The following is a 22,430-nucleotide window of genomic DNA, read 5'->3' on the forward strand; positions in this document are numbered from 1 at the left end:
ACCATTTTAGCAACTTTTATGCTTCGGTCCCTAGATTTTCAATTCTTTTATGTTGATCAATTTTTAAGTCTTTTCCGTAATTTCTTTTAATTTGTTGTTGACTGAATTACAATATCACCTTTAATTTCTTGGTTTCTTTCATTTCAGTCATTGATTCTTCTAATCTTCATTTTTAAGCCAAATGGATTCCCAACTTCAATTTTTTTTTCAATTAAACCTCAAATTAATTTTTAAAATTGGTTATTAATTTCTAACTCTATCTCCTTGAACTTCTATTTTCTATTTGCAGCCAAATTAAACTAATTTAAGTTTTTTTTAATTCAACCCTTAATTATTATCTAAAAATTTTTGAACTCAATTTTTACACTTAACACTTAATTATTGGTCCAATTTCAATCTCAGCTATATATATATATATATTTATTTATTATTATTTGTGTATTTTTTCTAATTATTTCTAACTACTCAAAAAACAATTACCAAAATAATTAACATTAACTAAATTCATAGTTATCATACCCGACCCGATCCGACAGGTCACTCCAGAACCCAAATGACCCAGGGCTTCGGCCGGGTTTATTTTATTAAAAACCTGGGTCTGCAATTGATCCGGAGAAAATTGGTTGACCCACCAGGTCAATCTGGAACCAAGTTGACCCGATAAAACCTGGTAGAGACCCGTTTTGTTTTTTCAAATATGTTTTTTCTTCTAGCTAGAGACCCCTCTTTTTTTATATTTTTCAATTGGTTACTAACTCATTTTAAAGTTCACCATATAAATACTAGAAGAATATTTTATTTTTTCAATGTGGAATAAAAAAAATTCTTTTAGTTTAAATACTTCAATTTAAAAGAATAAGATAATATCTTTTTAATATGAGATAAAAAACATTTTGAAATAATCTGTTAAACTTTATTATATGCAACATGTATAACCTATATTCATATGAATTGTTTCTTTAATTTTTTTCATATGAAATATTAAAAATTAAATATTTTTTTTATTTTTCTGGGTTGACCTGGATCAATCCGTATAACCCAAGACTCTATTTTTTAGTGGGTCAATTTCAGGTTGGGTTCGATAACTATGAATAAATTTATTAAAAAAAATATAATTTTTTTGCTTTTATAAAAATGAAAGGTAAAGAATTAAATTATGACATATATCACTAATTATTGACATACTCTTATTACAAACACGAAACTTAATGTCACTTGATGATACTCATGTTTTCAACGCTTTACACTGCTTTAATAAATTGTTACAGTAATAGCACAGAGAGGAACGGTTCAAGAAAAAACAAAAATGGAGATGAAGCAAAATCTCTGTTTGATTTTTTCTTTTTTGTGTTTTCGGTACATTGGTCAGCAATAGCTTGGAAGAGTTTGGAATCAGTAACACGTGGACCCAGTTGTTGTGGAAACTTTGCAGAGGATCTGCACTCTGCAGGAAGAAAAATGATTTTAATAGATGTACTGTACATCATTTGAATTTATTAAAAATAATTATGGTTTAAGTTGCTTTTTAAATAATTTTTTGAGCTAAAATACATGTTAATAAATTTTTTTTATTTTTTTAAAAATTATTTTTGACATCAATACATCAAAATGATTTAAAAACACTAAAAATATATTAATTTAAAATTAATAAAAAATTTAAAAAATTTAAATTTTTTTAAAAACACTTTTAAAATATACAAACATGCTAACATCTTTGAAGTAACATGAATTTAATATACACCTTCTTAATTTCAACGTTTTACACTGTTTTAGTCGTAAAAAAAAAATATTATTAGATGCTATAAAACAAGATATATACCATTTAATTTGAGAGTGTAATAGATATTATATTTTAAAATATTTTTGAAATATATTAAACTATTATTTTTTTAAAAAAAATAATTTTAATATCATATATTAGAACAATAAAAAATAATAATAATTTAAAACAATAAAAAATTTCAAAATCTTTTAAAAATATAATTTTACTGGACTCCAAAACACACCCATGCTCCCTCAGCAACCACCACGAAATTACCACTCTAAATTACAGCTCAATAATTTATTTTAGCAATTATTGCTTGCTCATTGACAATTATTGCTTTGCTAATAATTTGCAAGAAACTTTCTCAATTTCCTTCTATTTTCTTACCGATAAGTAAATTTCAATGAGTAATTGTGTAGGTTTCAATTAAAAATGCTTTAATTTGAAAAATTATGTTAACAATAATATAAATTAATTTTTCTTCATAAAAAAGTAATTGGGTATTAATTTAGGCTATAAAGATAAAATAATAAAAAAAAAAGAGTTCGAGGGTATTCATTTTATTATTTGTTAGGTAACTATATAATCTAATTTGTTGATGTAGAAAATAGCACAAAGTTTTTAGCATGGCTATTGGTGAGAAGCAAAAGCAGTATCCACTATGAGAGCTTTTGTAAACGCGTGGACCCAGCTGTTGTGGAAATTTCGCAAAGGATCTGCAGGAAGAAAAATGAAATTTGCAAAGTATTTGTGTGTATTATATAATTGTGTTAATTTAAGGATTATTTTTTAGTTGTATTAATTTAGAAAATATTTTTTTTCACCGGAAAACTCTAATTACCTGTAAAGTGTAAACTAATTACGTTCGTATATTTGTTTGTGGTAACAGATGCAATATGCTTTTTAATTCAAGATATATTAAAATAATAATTTTAAAAAAAAATTATTTTTTTTATTTTAGTGCATTAAAAATAAAAAATTTTAAAAATAGTAATTTAATATTTTCTTAAAAAATATTTAAAAAACACTTTTAATTTTTTTTTCAACTGTACTATTCCTTGAAAAAACTCAAACTCTAAACTCAAACTCAGAATATCTGTAAGATTATTGCTGGGAAGTCATAACTTTTTGCCTAATCAGTCTCTTTTGGAAATTTATACCATTTGATCTTGACAGTATCAGATTAGACAATTGCATGGAAATGGTCTTCTTAGTTTGACGTGTGGAAAATCAATAGTATTGCATTGCTAATAATTTGCAAGAGAGATGATGAACATTTTTTTAGTGAAATAAGCTCATTTCAAAATAACAAAATATAGTTTGTTGAGGCTTGTCTTGTAACCTCGCTTTGGGATTAATTGACGGGAATAATAAAATTCTATGCAAATTATATAAAATATTGGTTGCGGATGTATCCTTTGCCCAACTTAGAGTTGGGACAAGCTACCATGATCTTATCTAGAGTTGAGTGTTAACGAGACGAGTCTTTGTCCAACTTAGAGTTGGGCACGGATATATCATGACCAAACATGAAGTTTGGATGCTGAAAAAATATAACTTTATTTTGCACTATGATTTTTGTTGGATTGTATTTAAATAAAATTTTTTTTCAGAAAATCATGACCCATAACTGGGTATCAGAAAAACAATTATGGTTGATTTAGCCTCATTTTCTCTGCTTGTAAAATTGGGACAGATTATGGACTTAACCGAGCAATTACCGCTCGAAATTCCTTGCAATTTACGAAGGAATTTTCCTTGTTCTTTCTTAGTATATTATTAGAAAAACTGTAATTGACTGATTTAATTGTAAAGTCTTTGCAAGAAAGCTAAAAAAATTAGAGTTTTTTAAAATAAAAAATATAGAGAGAGAAATAAAAAATAAAAATAAAAAAAGAGCAAAAGGAAACAACCCCCATCTTTCTTGTTCCTTTTCCCTTCTTTACATGGCGTCCTCGATGAAAATAGCAAACACCCCATTTGAATATATAATTAAAGAAAGAAAGAAAGAGACGAAAATTCCCCATTCAAGTGAATAAACCTGCAAATTATACAAAATTTATTATTAATCATCGATATTTATTATTGATCATCAATATTGAATAATGGCTTATTTTCTAGCAAAAATAAAATTGATAAAAGACATGATTACACAATTAATGATGGGATCGTTTATAAAAATGATAGCAACAAGTAAACAAGAATTAGTTTGAATAAGTGGTATCAGTTCCTATTATTATATATCTGGAGAAGAAGTTCGAACAATAGAATGGATGAAAATATTAGAGAATAAGTCTCCTTGTGAAATTTCTAAAAACTTAATTACAATTACATTATAATTTCTTCCCTAAATTATTCAAAATATAGTATTAGAATTACATAATGTGGACTGTTTGGGGTCCCTGACTTGGCTGATTTTATTTGAATATATTATTTGATTAGTCTATTTATAGGTTTACTCTACTATTGCTGCCTTGCATTGGCTGGAACTGGAAATTTGACTCGAAAAATCCAGTAATATACACAGGAAATTTCCTGGACTGATTTAATTGCAAAGTATTTGCAAGAAAGCTAAAAAAGTTGTGAGTTTTTCAAAGTCATTGATAGAGAGGTGTGTTGAAGCAAAATCTGTTTCTAGCAGTAGCCTCTTCGACCTCAATAATGTGAACGCGTGGGACCCAGTTGCTGCAACCTCCACGAAATTACCGCTCCAAATTCCTTGTTCTTTCTCCGTATATTATTTTTGAAAAACTGCCGTGGAGGCGTGGACTAAAGTATTTGCAACAAAGCTAAAAGAATTGGAGTTCTTCAATTCCTAAAATTCTAATTTTAATTTTAAATTGTAAAAAAAATTCAATTATTGCTGCATTGACTGGAAATTTCAGCATTCAATATCCTATATCATTCATAACTTACTCTGCAGCTAACTTCTCTGTCCCATTGCAGCCATTTCATAGCTAACTCTTTGTTATATTTAACTTACTCTTCTTTGCTTCTTGCTCATAACGATAACTTGAAAGCCTTACGTTCAGATAGATAATCATTCACCAGTCCATCCTATATCATTCTATTTAATTTAGAAATGCAGAAAGAAAAACGCAAGCAATCCAAAGATGAAGAAAATGATTCATCCTCGCGAAAGAGAAGAAAAGCTGACCTCAGTAAGCCTATATAAAGAATACAATTAACCTCATTTCAATATCATAGCTTTGGAATTTCATAGCTAACTCTTCGTTATATTGCTCCATTGGTAATTGATTGTACCTTGATTTCTGCAGCTGCCATGACAGAGCCAGAGTCTTCTCGATCTAGACCAGAAGGGGCCTATGATGTCTTCTTGAGTTTTAGAGGAGAAGACACTCGCAAGACATTTACAGATCATCTATATACTGCCTTGGTCCAAGCAGGAATCCACACTTTTCGAGATGATGATGAACTTCCGAGAGGAGAAGAAATCTCCGATCATCTCCTCAGGGCAATTCAGGAATCAAAGATATCCATAGTTGTTTTCTCAAAAGGATATGCTTCTTCTAGATGGTGTCTCAATGAACTTGTAGAGATTCTTAAGTGCAAAAATAGGAAAACCGGTCAGATTGTTCTTCCTATATTCTATGACATTGATCCTTCATATGTGAGAAAACAGAATGGCAGTTTTGCAGAAGCATTTGTTAAACATGAAGAGCGTTTTGAAGAGAAGTTGGTGAAGGAGTGGAGAAAAGCTCTTGAGGAGGCTGGAAATCTATCTGGATGGAATCTCAATGATATGGCAAATGGGTATGTCTTTTTTCCAAATTTTTCAATGTGAAATAATAAAATATTTCTTTTTAGCATACTTAATTGACTTGCTATCGATGACTTGCTTTTTTCTATGAGCAGGCATGAAGCAAAATTTATCAAAGGGATTATCAAGGATGTGTTGAATAAATTAAGTCGCAAGTACTTATATGTTCCTGAGCACCTAGTAGGTATGGATCAGCTTGCTCGCAATATTTTTGACTTTCTAAGTACTGCAACAGCTGATGTACGCATTGTGGGCATACATGGGATGCCAGGAATAGGAAAGACGACTATAGCAAAAGTTGTATTTAATCAACTCTGCTATGGATTCGAGGGAAGCTGTTTTCTTTCGAATATCAATGAAACATCTAAACAATTTAATGGTCTTGCTCTTTTACAAAAGCAACTTCTTCATGATATTTTAAAACAAGATGCTGCGAACATCAATTGTGATGATAGAGGAAAGGTTCTGATCAAAGAGCGACTTTGTCGCAAAAGAGTTCTTGTTGTTGCTGATGATGTTGCTCATCAGTACCAGCTAAAAGCTTTGATGGGAGAGCGAAGTTGGTTTGGTCCCGGAAGTAGAGTAATTATTACAACAAGAGATTCAAATCTTCTTCGTGAAGCAGATCAAACATATCGGATAGAAGAATTGACACGAGATCAGTCCCTTCGGCTTTTCAGCTGGCATGCCTTTAAGGACACCAAGCCAGCAGAAGATTATATTGAGCTTTCGAAGGATGCAGTTGATTACTGTGGAGGACTTCCTTTAGCTCTTGAGGTTATAGGAGCTTGTCTGTACGGGAAAAACAAAGATAGATGGAAAAGTGAAATTAACAACTTGAGCAGAATTCCAGAAAGCAATATTCAAGGAAAGCTTCTAATAAGTTATCACGCACTGGATGGTGAACTACAAAATGCATTCCTTGATATTGCATGCTTCTTTATTGATGTAGAGAAAGAATACGTAGCAAAAGTGCTAGGAGCCCGTTGCCGTTACAATCCAGAAATTGTTTTGGAAACTCTCCGTGAAAGGTCTCTGATTAAAGTATTTGGAGAGATGGTAACTGTTAGGGCTCTAGGCGCGGGGACGCGCCAACGAAGGCACACTGCCTAGAATTCGGCAGCGATGGACAGCGGCAGCCTTGCATAGGCAGAAATGAATTCGGCAAGCAGCGTGCAATGATCTATGCGAGTCTTTGAGCTACGACTTGGCATGGATGTGGGGGCTTAGATACTGGACCTTCTAAGTCAGCAGCTGACGCAGCAGAACAGGCAGTTGGGACTGCCAAGTAGACAGCCAGGAAATGGGGGAAGTGGCAGCTTCATGGGAGGCAAAACGTGGGAGCATAACTGGGGTGTTCTCCATGCCACTAAGTCCTGGAAACATGGGATCATGGGTAAGAGGTAGTGCTCCACTATGTCCTGAAAACATGGGATCATGGGATGGAGGAAGTGCTCCACTAGGTCCCGAAAATGGGGGATAATGGGGGGGGAGCCTGCAGCTCATGTATGTCTATAAATAGGCTTGCCAAGCCTCTGTTGTGGAGCATGCGATTTTGTGCATAGCACACACACTCTTTTGTGTATTCCTTTGTTGATGAGATAAATAAAGGTTGAGAGGGATTCTTGTAATCTTGTTGTGCTTGCTTGTGTTGGTTTCCTTGTTTGCGACAAAGCTATTGTGAGAACCTCTTTGGGTGAGCGAAACACATAGTCGTAGGGAAACACGAGCGAAAAGAGTGAGGCAAGGCTGAGTCTAGTCGGGACTAGACTGCCGCATTGGGTTGAATTTCATTGCGAAAAATTTAACCCCGTGACAATTGGTATCAGAGCACGGTTGATTCTAACAACGTGCAGCAGAAGTCATGGAAGCTATTCGGGAACGGTTGACGCGTCTTGAGACTTTGATAGGGTTGGATGAAGAAGACGAAGAACGTTCTATTATGGATCGCTTGAAGGAAGCTATGGAAAGCGCTGAAAGGGCTGAGAGCCTGTATATTTCTCTTGCGGCAGAATCGAGTGAACGATTGGCTGCTGCCGAAGAGACGATTGCCATTCTAAAGAGGGCAGTGACAAACGCTCCTATTGGGGTAAGTAATTCGAAACCTAAAGTGCCTGAACCAAAGTGTTTTGGTGGAGCAAGAAGTTCCAAAGAGCTGGAGAATTTCTTGTGGGATATGGAGCAATACTTTAGTGTTGCGAAGATTGGCGCGGCTGAACAAGTGGATCTTACCGTGATGTATCTCACGGGTGATGCGAAGCTTTGGTGGCGAACGAGAACCAAAGAGGACTTAAGTGCTGGACGTCCAAAGATTGAGACGTGGGATTGTCTCAAGCAGGAGCTGAAAGAGCAGTTCCTTCCGAACAACACGTCGTGGATTGCGCGGGAGGAACTTAAAAGACTCAAACATGACAGGTCAGTTCGTGATTATGTTAAGTCTTTCAGTTCTTTGATTCTCGACATCGAGAATATGTCCGAGGAGGACAGGCTATTCAACTTCATGTCCGGATTGCAAACTTGGGCGCAAGCGGAACTAAGGCGACAGAATGTAAAGGATCTGTCCTCCGCTATTGCTGCTGCGGACAGTTTGATTGATTTTAAATCAACTACTAGAGAGGGCTATACATCAACCTCCTTCAAGTCTAAGGGAAGAAACAAGGAGGAAAGAACGAGGAAGAAGTTCGGTGGGGGTGCATCGAGGGCTACTGCCGCGGAGAAGGGCAAGGCCAAGTTTATGGGTGCACAAGGTAAGAGTACTAAACCGAACTTTACTTGCTTCATTTGTGATGGTCCTCACTTTGCGAGGGAATGTCCAAAGAGGGAGAAGTTGAATGCTATTCGGGCTGGGGATAGCGATGAGGGGGAAGGGGTAGTTACGCACGTCAATCCTATGCGTGTGATAAACTGCCTGGTAGCTAAATCAGGGGATGGGGCTGCCGAAACCCGCCCTGTCGATAAAGACTTGGCGAGAATTGATGCACTGCGAAAAGGGAAGTCAGGGGCTACGGACAATCTAATGTATGTGAAGATTGTGATAAATGGCAAAGACGTGAATGCTATGCTGGATTCAGGCGCAACCCACACGTTTGTGGCAGATCGGCTGGTGAAAGAACTTGGCCTGCGGCTGAGTGACAGCCACACATCCATGAAGGCAGTAAACTCGAAGGCACAGAGGATTGCTGGGATGTCTTACGATGTGCCGATAACGCTGGATCAGTGGAGAGGTAAGCATGATGTGCTGGTCGTAAATCTTGATGATTACGATATTATTCTTGGCCTAGATTTCTTACGAAAAGCCAAGGTTGTCTTGATGCCTTATCTCAATGGAATGATGATTGCAAGTGAGGGATGCCCTTGTTTCGTCCCATGTTGTAATGTCGCAGCTGCGAATGTGGTGAAAAAGGGGAAGAGCTTGGTCTCGGCAATTGCTATTGATAAAGCATTGCGGAAAGGAGGGGAAGTGTTTCTGGCAACAATAGTTGACGAGAAGGCAGACCATTGTGGTGAGGTGCCGAAAGAAATTGCTAGCGTGCTGCAGCAATTCGAAGATGTGATGCCGCCTCAGCTACCCAAGAAACTCCCGCCTAGGAGGGCCATTGACCATCGAATTGAGCTGGTGCCAGGGGCAAAGCCACCATCTCAAGCCCCTTACCGAATGTCGCCAAGGGAATTGGCAGAATTGAGGAAACAATTGGAAGAGCTGATTGACTCAGGGTTTGTCCGGCCTTCCAAGGCTCCTTATGGTGCTCCGGTTTTGTTTCAAAAGAAGGCGGATGGGAGCCTTCGCATGTGTGTGGACTACCGAGCACTTAATAAGGTAACAATCAAAAACAAATATCCTGTTCCTCTAATTCAGGATTTGATGGACAGATTGTGTGGAGCCTCAATCTTTACAAAATTGGACTTGCGATCGGGGTATTGGCAAGTGCGGGTTGCTGATGGTGATGAGCATAAAACTACTTGTGTGACAAGGTATGGCTCCTATGAGTTTCTAGTTATGCCATTTGGCCTAACGAATGCTCCAGCAACATTTTGTAATCTAATGAATGACGTGTTATATGATTTCTTAGACAATTTTGTTGTAGTCTACTTAGATGACATTGTAATCTATAGTAGAGGCATTGAAGATCATGTAACTCATCTCTCTAAAGTCCTAAGTAGGTTGAGAGAATATGAATTGTATGTAAAGAGAGAAAAGTGTGAGTTTGCAAAAGCTGAAATTATGTTCCTAGGCCACTTGATTGGGGAAGGACAAGTGAAGATGGATCCAAGGAAGATTCAAGCCATTGTTGAATGGACAGCACCAAAATCTGTCCCGGAATTGAGATCATTTTTGGGGCTTGCAAACTACTACAGACGATTCATTGAGGGTTATAGCAAGAAGACAACTCCTCTCTCGGATCTTCTCAAGAAGAGTCGGAGATGGGAATGGACGGTTGACTGTCAGCAAGCTTTTGAGAAGCTGAAGACAGCGGTAGCGTCAGCTCCAGTCTTGGGGCTGCCTGATTTTGAGAAGCCATTTGAAGTGCATACGGATGCTTCGGATAGGGCTATTGGTGGAGTACTGGTGCAAGATGGACATCCGGTTGCTTTCGAGAGTCGGAAGCTAAATGATGCGGAACAGAATTACTCGACGCATGAGAAAGAAATGACGGCAGTAGTGCACTGCCTTGGCATATGGAGAGTATATCTGTTGGGGCCGAAATTTGTTGTCAAGACTGACAATGTTGCCAACACATTCTTCTGGACGCAGAAGAAATTGTCGCAGCGACAAGCTCGGTGGCAGGAATTCTTGGCCGAATATGATTTTGTATGGAAGCACAAACCAGGAAGCCACAATCAGGTTGCGGATGCACTTAGCAGACGCGAAGTAATCGCTACTGTTCTTGCTATTGTTCAGGTGGAGTCGGACATGCTGTGTCGACTTCGTCAAGCTGCGGGGGAGGATGCAGCGTACAAGAAATTGGTTGAGCTTGTACAAGAAGGGACAATACGGAGGTATTGGTTGGAACAAGACTTACTCTATGCAAAGGGGGGTCGAATCTTCGTGCCAAAGGGAGAGCTGCGGAAACACTTATTGATGGAGACTCATGATCCGCAGTGGGCTGGACATCCAGGTAGAGAAAGGATGGTTGCTCTCCTGTCGCAGACTTATTATTGGCCGAAGATGGAGGAAGATGTAGAACTTTATGTCAGGACTTGTCTAGTGTGCCAACAAGACAAGACGTTACGGCAGCGTGAGGCAGGCTTGTTACAGCCGCTGCCAATTCCAGAAAGGCCTTGGGTATCGGTCTCAATGGATTTCGTTGTTGGTTTTCCAAAGGTGGATGGCATGAACACAATCATGGTTGTTGTGGACAGATTCACTAAGTATGCGGTGTTTGTCGCTGCCCCGACGGTGTGTACAGCCGAAGTGGCCGCTGAATTATTCTACCGCAACGTGGTGAAATACTTTGGAGTACCTTCAGACATTGTAAGTGATCGTGATGTGAGATTCACAGGCAGATTCTGGACAGCATTGTTCAACATGATGGGAACAAGGCTGAAGTTTTCAACTGCCAATCACCCGCAAACTGATGGACAAACGGAAAGGATAAATGCTTTGCTGGAGGAGTATTTGAGACACTACGTGACAGCGACGCAGCGAAACTGGCTGGAGTTGCTGGATAGTGCGCAGTTTTGCTATAATCTTCAAAAATCCTCGGCAACGGAAGCAAGTCCGTTTGAGCTAGTTTTGGGAGCCCAACCCCAAACTCCTGCGGAGATTGCAGTGCAGATATCGGGTGGGAAGAGTCCAGCGGCGTACAGGTTTGCGATGGAACGGCAGGAACTGTTTGAGCAAGCCCAAGATAGCTTGCGTAAGGCAAGGAAAAGAATGCTCAAATATGCCAATCAAAAGCGAAGATTGCTGGAATTTAGTGTGGGTGACAAGGTGTTGCTCAAGTTAACTCCGCAAATTTGGAAGAAAATTGTGGGGACGACGAAGCACCGAGGGTTGGTGCCAAGGTATGACGGGCCTTTTGAGGTCATTGAAAAGGTAGGGGCTGTGGCATACAGATTGAAGCTGCCCGAACGGCTGAAGCTTCATCCTACTTTTCACGTAAGTTACTTGCGGCCCTTTTATGAAGATCATGAGGATCCAAAAAGAAGTAAGTCGCAACGAGCTCCTCCTACGATTCATAAACAATTTGACGATGGTATTGTCAAGATTATGGATCATCGTAGACTCGGCCAACATCGAAAGAATCGGCGGACAGAATTCTTGATAAAATGGAAGAAAAATGAGGAGGTTTCGTGGGAAAAGGACACTGATTTATGGCAATTTGAGGACCAAATACAAGACTACCTCACATCTATTCCGACGAGGGCGTCGGACTCTTCTAGTGGGGGTGGTTTGTTAGGGCTCTAGGCGCGGGGACGCGCCAACGAAGGCACACTGCCTAGAATTCGGCAGCGATGGACAGCGGCAGCCTTGCATAGGCAGAAATGAATTCGGCAAGCAGCGTGCAATGATCTATGCGAGTCTTTGAGCTACGACTTGGCATGGATGTGGGGGCTTAGATACTGGACCTTCTAAGTCAGCAGCTGACGCAGCAGAACAGGCAGTTGGGACTGCCAAGTAGACAGCCAGGAAATGGGGGAAGTGGCAGCTTCATGGGAGGCAAAACGTGGGAGCATAACTGGGGTGTTCTCCATGCCACTAAGTCCTGGAAACATGGGATCATGGGTAAGAGGTAGTGCTCCACTATGTCCTGAAAACATGGGATCATGGGATGGAGGAAGTGCTCCACTAGGTCCCGAAAATGGGGGATAATGGGGGGGGAGCCTGCAGCTCATGTATGTCTATAAATAGGCTTGCCAAGCCTCTGTTGTGGAGCATGCGATTTTGTGCATAGCACACACACTCTTTTGTGTATTCCTTTGTTGATGAGATAAATAAAGGTTGAGAGGGATTCTTGTAATCATGTTGTGCTTGCTTGTGTTGGTTTCCTTGTTTGCGACAAAGCTATTGTGAGAACCTCTTTGGGTGAGCGAAACACATAGTCGTAGGGAAACACGAGCGAAAAGAGTGAGGCAAGGCTGAGTCTAGTCGGGACTAGACTGCCGCATTGGGTTGAATTTCATTGCGAAAAATTTAACCCCGTGACAGTAACCATGCATGATCTATTACGAGAGATGGGAAGGGAGGTCGTTCGTGAATCGTCTCCAAAAGAACCTGGAAAGAGGACCAGAATTTGGAATCAAGAGGATGCATGGAATGTACTTGAGCAGCAGAAGGTAAGAGCTCAATGCATACATGAAAGCATAGTCATGCGTATTTTCTAGTCAAACTTATTACAAATAATTGTATGAAAGTTGTATTGATTTTATTTTTTTAGGGTACGGAAGTTGTAGAGGGTCTTAAACTGGATGTCAGAGCATCAGAAGCTAAATCACTGAGCACAGGATCATTTGCAAAAATGAAATGCTTAAATTTACTCCAAATCAACGGAGCACATCTCACCGGATCCTTCAAACTGCTTTCTAAAGAGTTGATGTGGATTTGTTGGCTTCAATGTCCTTTGAAATATTTTCCATCTGATTTTACCTTGGACAATCTAGCTGTTTTTGATATGCAATACAGTAACCTCAAAGAACTATGGAAGGGAGAAAAGGTGCGAAACATGCTATAATCCCTAAAATTTCTCTAGTACGTAATTTATATTTACATGTTACGACTTTCTATGATTCATTTTCATTATTTTGCGCTCTATTATACAGATTCTCAACAGGCTAAAAATTCTTAATCTCAGTCATTCTCAGTACCTTATTAAAACACCAAACTTGCACAGTTCAAGTCTAGAGAAACTAATTTTGAAAGGTTGCTCGAGTTTAGTTGAAGTCCATCAATCTATTGGAAACTTGACGAGCCTCGTTTTCTTGAATCTGGAGGGATGTTGGAGTCTGAAAATTCTCCCTGAAAGCATTGGTAATGTAAAGTCTCTTGAAACTCTGAATATTTCTGGGTGTTCACACCTTGAGAAATTGCCAAAACGCATGGGTGATATTGAATCCTTAAATGAGCTGCTAGCCGATGGGATTGAAAATGAGCAATTTCTCTCTTCAATTGGACAATTAAAGTATGTTAGAAAGTTATCATTGTGTGGATCCAGTTCGGCTCCACCAAGTTCTTCTTTGATTTCAACAAGTGTTTTGAATTGGAAACATTGGCTGCCAAAACCTTTCATTGAATGGATATCAGTGAAACATCTTGAGCTTTCTAATGGTGGTTTGTCTGATCGTGCAATTAACTGTGTTGATTTTAGGGGTTTGTCCGCTCTAATAAAATTGGATCTAAGAGGAAACAAATTCTCTAGCCTGCCTTCTGGGATCGGTTTCCTTCCCAAGCTAAGGTTCTTGTATGTTCACGGATGCGAATATCTTCTATCAATCCTGGATCTTCCCACAAGTTTATACACTTTAGGTGCACCTTATTGCAAATCATTGGTAAGAGTAAGAATACCAATCAAGTCAAAAGAAGATCTCCATATAAATCTAGATGAAAGTCATTCGTTAGAAGAGATTCAGGGCATCAAAGGTCTAGGTAATAGTTTCTGGTGTATTCGTGTTGATGACCGCAATCAGTCACCAAATAAATTACAGAAAAGCATTGTTGAGGTACTATTTCTTTCTGTCTCTCTTGCACAAAAGTAAACACACACAATTGTCACATACATTGATTAATGTCTAAATTCTGATATTCGTTGAAATCAATATATATTTATACAGGCATTGTACAATGGTCATCACCGGTATTTTATTGACAGCATTCCTGGTGAGATGCCAAATTGGATGAGCTACCGTGGAGAAGGATGCTCATTGTCATTCCATATACCTCCAGTCTTCCAAGGCTTAGTTGTTTGGTTTGTCTGTCCACTTGGGAAGGATGATCATTATTACTCACGGTCTGACACTATTATTATTATTATAAGAAATAAAAGCAATGGTATTCAATTGTTTGAAAATAAAATAAGTAATTGTATTGCGGGATGGATAAGATACATAAGTAGAAGTGAAATGGCAATGGAAGATTACTGTGGAGATGACGAATTGGAACTACACATATATTCAAAGCCAATACAGAAATTGATGGCACTTGCCACGAAACATTGCTGCGGATGGGAGTCAGATTTTCTTATAGAGTCACTAGTGGGAAGAGATAAATTCTACGGTGATAGGGTTCGTCCCTATTGTGGTACAGTTAAAGCAGGAACACCTGAGGAGTGGAGTGACTATTTATATTCAACAGAGTTAACGGGGCGCATTGAAGAATGTGGGGTCCATGTGATCGCAGATAAATTAGATTTATTTGAAAAGTCAGAAGTGGAAAGAGATATAGTGATGTCTTCATCACCGCTGTATCATCTGCTTCCTTATCCCCATTGTGATTCAATTACAGCGTCTACACCTAAGCAATGGAGTGACTATTTATTTGCGAAGCTGCATAAATATAACCTCCATTTAAGGCTTCTTGGTAAGAATGCATATTTCCTTTAGTTATTTCTATTTTATTCTATTTAATTTAAGAGATTAAATATTATCTTTAATTATTTTATTTTTCTTATTTAATCTAAAAAATTAAATTTTATCTTTAATAATATTTTTTATTAAATATTTAAAGTCTAATTGGTTTTATTTTTTATTTCTTGATGTTATGATAATATTTTTCTTATTTAATTTAAAAAATAAATATTATAATAATTAGATTTATTGAATATCACTTAATTATATCATTATTTTATTGGTAGAAACTTATGAGTCTTTTAAGCCGAAAAAATAGCAGCTAGGAAGAGCTAAAATTAGCGAGTATTTAGAGTGTGTTTGATTTTATTGTTTATTCTTTGATTTCTTGATAAAAATTTCAAATTCTTGAAAACAAAAATTAAAAACTTATACATTTTGATTTTGATTTTGATTTTTTTTTTGAAAAACAAAAAGCCAACAATCACTAACATAATCTATTAAAATCACTTTATTTTATTTAGAAAATATTGAAAACTGATTTTTGTTTTTTTACATTAAAATAAAAAAATTGAATAATGTTTTTATATTTTATTTCAAATTCGATATTTTAAAACAAAAATGAAAACGATGTGATATTAATCTTTTTTTTATATTATAAAGTAAGTTTCTTAATTAAAAGTGAAGAGGATTTGTTTGTAATAACAAAATGCATATATAATGATGCAAAAGTTGTATTTAATCGACTCTGTATTGAATTTGATGGTTTTTTAGGGAACAGAATACGTACAAAGCTGTGAGATCACGAGATCATTTTACAGAGAGACGCTTAAAGTTACTCCAAATCAATACGGTATCTGACAAGTTGATATTTATTTGTTGGCTTGAAGACCATTCTCCAAACTTGGAAGTTCTATTGAATGCTCGTTTAAATCTTTTCCATCTGATTTGAAATTGGACAACCTTTGTTATTATCCATGATGTAATTTATATTTTCAAGTGACAACTTTTGATACAACTTTTGTTTTTCTTATAGGTTTGTCATTAGCTTTATGACACTAGCACCAATTAATATTTGTAATTTATGCTTTTTACTACTTTTTTGCCTTTTTTTTTATGTACAACTTTTGTTTTTCTTTCCTGTTAAGCTTTATGGCGCTAGCACCAATTTATAATAAATCTTGGACTATTATTAAATAAAGAAAAAACATAACATTGTTAAAACACCAAATTTGCATAGTTCAAACCTAGAGAAACCACAACGGTCTAATTTAAAAAATAATTAATTTATCCTTGTAGTCTTAGAAAATAGTATTTAATCCTTATGTTTTTACATTCATCTTTGATTTAATCTTATACATCTATTTCATCTTCTTATTATTTAGTCTACTACGTAAACTCTTAGAAACCTATTTATGGTCTTAAACAACTTAAAAAGGCTCAAAAATCTAAAATGAACTCAAACCTGAAAATCTTCCTGTTAAGAGGTCTGTTTCATCAAACAAGGAAAAAAAAAAACATATAGGTGTAACTTCCCTCGTCAAATAAAATTGAATGACACCAAGATTGGTTATGTTGGTGGCCAGAATAGAAGTCAACGATAATATTTGTCACACCCGGATATTGCGGCGACTAGTTAAAAATTATCTTTCGATTGGAAAAGGAACAGATATCTGGTATCTTGTTCTTTTAGGGAAAAATATCTTGTTCAAGGAGTCGTCACCTAGTATTATGGTCACTAAGAACCCTAACTGATCAACAGAGATTCTATGGTACGGGATTGATTACGTAAAAGGGAAGATGCTATCACCCTTAAGCGTCCTACCTAAGGCAGCCTGCATTGCTGGTTTTGTCTAAAATTGCTAAGAATTTGTTCTCCTTTTTTTCTTTTTTTATCATTCCTTTCATGTTCCTGACTCTAGCGTCAGTGAACAATTCCTACGAATATTTCCAACTCTAGCGTTGGTAAATATCGCACAAATCCAAAAAATACGATACTCCTGACTCTGGCGTTAGTGAATATTTTTGCAAAAAATGAATTTGAAGAAGAAATTTTCTATGTCATTTTTCTTGTTTATCCTTTATTTTTATTGATCCTTTTCAGATGGAAATAAATAAATAAAAACCTTGCACGACATATTTGCACTCAACAATAATAATCTACAGATTGAGCACATAGCTAAAACAAAATGCAAGCACAAAGAAAAAAAATAAAATAAAGTGTGAGGGGCCCACAAATAAATCAACGAAGACCCACAAATATTTTTGAAATTTTTTGATATAAAAAAGGGGCTCGTTTGGCCAAACATTAAACTAGAATAGGTATAAAAATTATGGCCAAAGTATAAGGGTGTGTTTTGCCAAGACACCACGGCTGATAGATGTAGACAATGGTAATGAACAGTAAAATTTAAAAAAAATTAAAATATTTCATGTCTTCACAGTCGTTTAGAAAAGAAACAAGATCAAACCTTGGTTTCATTTTGTCAGTTGACTCCAAGTCAATGTCTAAATCTCCTCTTTTACGCAACGAAGATTAATTTGGCATGCTAGAATTCCAAACTGGGTCACCCAGCGAAGGTATAGATTTTATTGGACGACAATCATATTAATAAATATGGGACGACAAATCACAAACATAATCAATTCAACCGTACTCCAAAGAACACTCATACTCCAATATCAGCAACCACCACGAAAGTTACCGCTCTAAATTCCAGCTCAGTAATTTATTCTTTGACAGTTATTGCATTGCTAATAATTTGCAAGGACACATACTTTCTAACCGATACACCTGCTTTTAACTATACTCAATCTGCACTACCACGAAATTACCAATAAGTAAATTCTAGGTCAATATTTACCAATACACGCTTAAGAAATTTGCAAAATAGAATATTCTTTCTCTGAAAAGAGCTTAAGAAAACCCTAAGCATGGTAGATAAAGGAATCTCTTTATTAAATAATCACATATCAAAGTCTATTTCCAAACAGGAAATTTCCTGGTGCTAAACCTGGAATATGATTTTCAAGAATTTCTTTTCTTTTCCTTTTGTATCTTCTCATTTTCTTGGCATGCGCGCAGCTGCTTTATGAAAAAAACGTTTCAGATGCGGAAAATAAAGATAAAAGTGGAAAATAGAAACGGAAAAAAAAATCCCAAATATCGACAAACATCACAAGACAAGCTTGATATCAACAACATGTTGCAGTCCACAGTCTTTCCATCAGCAACTACCTCAAAATTACCACTCTAAATTCCAGATCAATATCGATAAACATGTGGCTAAAGAATTTGATTGCTGCTCAATCTTTACCAATACGCGCTTGAGCAATTTCCTGCATGTGTTACATTTTCAATCAGTATGAGAGTGAGAATGAGAGAGAGGTAATTTCGACTATACATAGAACTCGACAGGACAGAAGACTTAAAGATAAAATAGCTTTGATTTACAACCATGGCTTCAAGGGCCTGGAATAGGACCAGGTAAAAGTTTGTTTATATCTACGAAAGCAAGAAGCTCCCACTAATGCTTGAGTCCTTTTCGAGTGGCAAGCGGGAACTATCCACTTTGGACTGAGCGTGAAAGTGGGAACTACTGTGAGAGCTTTATGCCACTTTCTATCTTTAGATGTAATGGCCTTGGCAAAAAGAAACAAATAAAAGTTAGTGTTCCCACTGCTTTAGCCCAAGAGTCTTTCATGGTTGAAGAAGTCTGAATGTTCTTAGAAAGAAGCAGTCTTCTTTGCTTTTCAAAACCAATCTCTGTATCTATTAACAAAAACTCTAAATCGCGAGTAAAGTTTTACGAGAGTACTAGACACAATTAATTATACATTGCTATAATAAAATTACGTATTTATTTTTAAGTAGGAAAAAATTAAGCCATGAGGCCAGGGTTCTTTGGTCTTTAACTATTTTCGTTTTGGCCACCAATTTTATTTTTTTCCAATAAAAGAGAAGGTTTTGTGTAATTATTAGATAATTGAAATCATCACTAAGCTCTTTGTTCATTTTCTTTTTTTTATTATCCCTAGTGTCGCACGTCGAAAAACACCCGCGAGCGGCGTCCCGTCCTGGCGATGACGGTTTTCTCTCTGTTAATTGGAATTGATTTTGGAGTCGCCACCTAGTATTTAATTGAGGGTTACTAGGAAACCCAAGTTGACTGGTCTTGTCAGAGATTCGTGGGTAAGAGACTGATTGTGGTTAGGGAAGGTATTAGCACCCCTAACGCACCCTACCTGAGGTAAGCTGCTTCGTGGCTTTGATGTGTTAAAGAAGTTTTAAAAATTTTGTCTTTTCATCGGAATTTAGAAATACAACTTCCGTACAAGTTTGTACTTCTACACCGTGATCCAATCAAAATATCAAATCCTTCTTTATTCTTTTGCCGTCTCATCCTGAAAGGATTCCTGAAATAAATACAAACATGCATTTTTTATTTGTTTTTTCGTTTTTGTTTTGTATTTTCTTTTTCTTTCTTTCTTTTTTTTACTTTTCTTTTTTCCTTCTTTTTTACATTCCATAATACAAATTACAGAATATTCAAAATTAAACAAAATTACATAAAATAATTTCAAATTCACAAAATGGTCCTCAAAACTCCAGAATTGCAAAGGAACCCCTGAAAATGCAGGGATGGTGTGCAGGAACAGTGGCGGCGCGTGTTCCAACGCGCCACCGCCACTGGCGGCGCGTGGGTCCACGCGCCGCCGCTGATGCCGGGAACGGGCGGATCTGCCCTGCCTTCTCCTTCTCTTCCCTTCTCTGCCAGTAGTGACCTGCAAAAACCAACCAAAAACACAATACAAGCAGTCTGTTGTAGTTAGACTTTTAGATCTGGTTTTTTTTTCAACTCTCCATTTGCGTCCGTTCTCTGCCTTCTGCCTTCTCGGTGTGTTTCTCTTCTGCCGATGGAGGATCCGACGGTTGCTGTCGTCTTTGGCGGTGGAAGCTACGGTGGCGATGGGATGGCTGTGTCTCGGTGGGAGGAGCCGCCGCGAGTGGGAGTTGAGGATCGGCTGCTGGTTGCTGTGAGGGAGAGGGAGACTTCTGCTCTCTGATTTTTGGCCCGAGAGAGAGGGGAAGCTGCTGTTGGCCGGTTGATGGTGGGTTCGCTGGCCTGTGACGGTTGCAGAGGATGAAGAAGAGCCGAGGCTGCCTTGGCTTCGATGGAGGCCGGTCTGGCGGTGGGTTGTTGGCTGTGTTGATAGAGGATGGCTTCAGGTGCAGGGGAAGAAGGAGACGGTGGAAGTGTGGGTGGTGCTGGTTTAGGGAAGGAGAAACCGAAGGAAAAACTTGGAAAAAGGGAGCAGCGGCTTATGTGAAGGAAAATGGAGGGGGGAGCAGCTGTGGGGAAGGTGATGCTGCTGCCGTGTGGAGAGGAGGAAGGAAATGGTGAAACGGCGTGGAGGAAGAGGAGCGGGTGCAGCTGCTGGAAAAGAAGAAGAAAATGGGGAAACCGGCTGAAGAAGGAAAACAAAGGGGAATGGGGCTGCTTGGTTTCTTTGGCCGGCCAGAAGAAGGAAAAATCTGTAAAAAACAAAGGGGAAGGGGGGGCGGCGGCTGCCTCAGGAGAGAAGAAGATTAAGTTTGTTAGGGTTAGGTTTTTTCTTCTTTTTTTTGTTGTCAAAAATGCCCCCCTCTTGTTCTGAGTTGTAGGCTGCTATTTATAGGCAGAGTATTTTTTCGGGCCTCAAAATTGGTCCCTCAAGTTTTGTGTTTGGCCCCTAATTTAATCAATTCACTTGGTAAAAATTAAATTGGGTCTCTTAAAATTTCAATTTTTCAATTAAGTCCAAATTAAGCTCCCAAACTTAATTTTCACCAATTAAGCCCTCCAATTAATTTTGACCCGCTTAAAGTATAATTAAGTCCTTGCACTTAATTAACTCCTTCAATTGGACCCAAATTAATTCTTGAACATAATTAAAATTTAATTTGGCCCATGATTAAATCAAATTGACCCATTAAAAATTTAATTATGTCATTGAACTTAATTTTCATGCAAATTCGTCCAATACTCATTTAATTTGACCTTTGAATTTGCATTTTTCTATCTTTGGGCATAACAGCGTACACTTGGCCCTTGAAATTCTTCCAAAAATTGCAGCTTGATTTTCGCCTATTTTTGCAGCCTTTATTTTATTTTATTTTATTTATTTTTTTATTTTTTTTGGAAAAAAATGAATTTTGGGGAATCACCCAAAATTGGGTGATGACAGTTGCCCCCCTCTTTACAATGCTTATGGTAGAAAGTCTCGTAAGAGACTTTAGATAATAAGCGTTGTAAAGAAGAAAAAAAGGATGAGATATGATTGACTCATCTTGTTGAGGAATGATGAATCCTCTTGAGGGTTAGAAAGCGCACTCGAAAGGAGGTAAGGTTAGAAAAACACATTACCTAAAAGGTTAGGACTCGAAGGAGCTCTTAAAAAGAGGCAGGGTTGGACAACGCACTACCTAAGATGGTTAATGGCTCTAAGGCGCACTCAAAGGGAGGTAGGGTTGGAAAACACACTACCTAAGAGGTAAGGGCTCTAAGGCGCACTAAAAAAAGAGGCATGGTTGGAAAACACACTACCTAAGGTGGTTGGTGGCTCTAAGGCGCACTAAAGAAGAGGCAGGGTTAGGAAAACACGCTACCTAAGGTGTGATGGCTCGAAGGCACATTAAAAAGGGAGGTAAGGTTGGAAAACACACTACCTAAGGTGTGAGGGCTCGAAGGCACATTAAAAAGGAGGTATGGTTGGAAAACACGCTACCTAAGATGTGAGGGCTCGGAAGCCCATTAAAAAGGAGGCAGGGTTGGAAAACACGCTACCTAAGGTGTGATGGCTCGAAGGCACATTAAAAAGGAGGTATGGTTGGAAAACACGCTATCTAAAGACGTGAGGGCTCGAAAGCCCACTAAAAAGGAGGTATGGTTAGAAAACTCACTACCTAAGGTGGTTGATGGCTCGAAGGAGCATTAAAAAGGAGGTATGGTTAGAAAACTCACTACCTAAGATGGTTGATGGCTCGAAGGCACATTAAAAAAGAGGTATGGTTGGAAAACACACTACCTAAGGTGGTTGATGGCTCGAAGGCACATTAAAAAGGAGGTATGGTTAGAAAACTCACTACCTAAGATGGTTGATGGCTCGAAGGCACATTAAAAAGGAGGTATGGTTGGAAAACACACTACCTAAGATGGTTGATGGCTCGAAAGCACATTAAAAAGAAGGTAGATAGGGCTAGGAAGCATACTATCTAAAATGTGAGGGCTCAAAAGCTCATTCAAAAAAGGAAGTAGGGTTAGAAAACACACTACCTAAGGTGTGAGGGCACGAAGGCCCACTTAAAAAATGGAGGCAAGGTTAGAAAACACACTACCTAAG

At 37.6% G+C, this 22,430-nt stretch overlaps 1 pseudogene; it reads left to right on the forward strand.

The window, feature by feature from the left end:
- Positions 1–4,573: 4,573 nt before the first annotated feature.
- Positions 4,574–14,277, forward strand: LOC133668362 (disease resistance protein RUN1-like; annotated as a pseudogene).
- The last annotated feature ends 8,153 nt before the right edge of the window (positions 14,278–22,430 follow it).

This window comes from Populus nigra, chromosome 11 (genome assembly GCF_951802175.1).
Source record: "Populus nigra chromosome 11, ddPopNigr1.1, whole genome shotgun sequence".
NCBI lineage: Eukaryota > Viridiplantae > Streptophyta > Magnoliopsida > Malpighiales > Salicaceae > Populus > Populus nigra.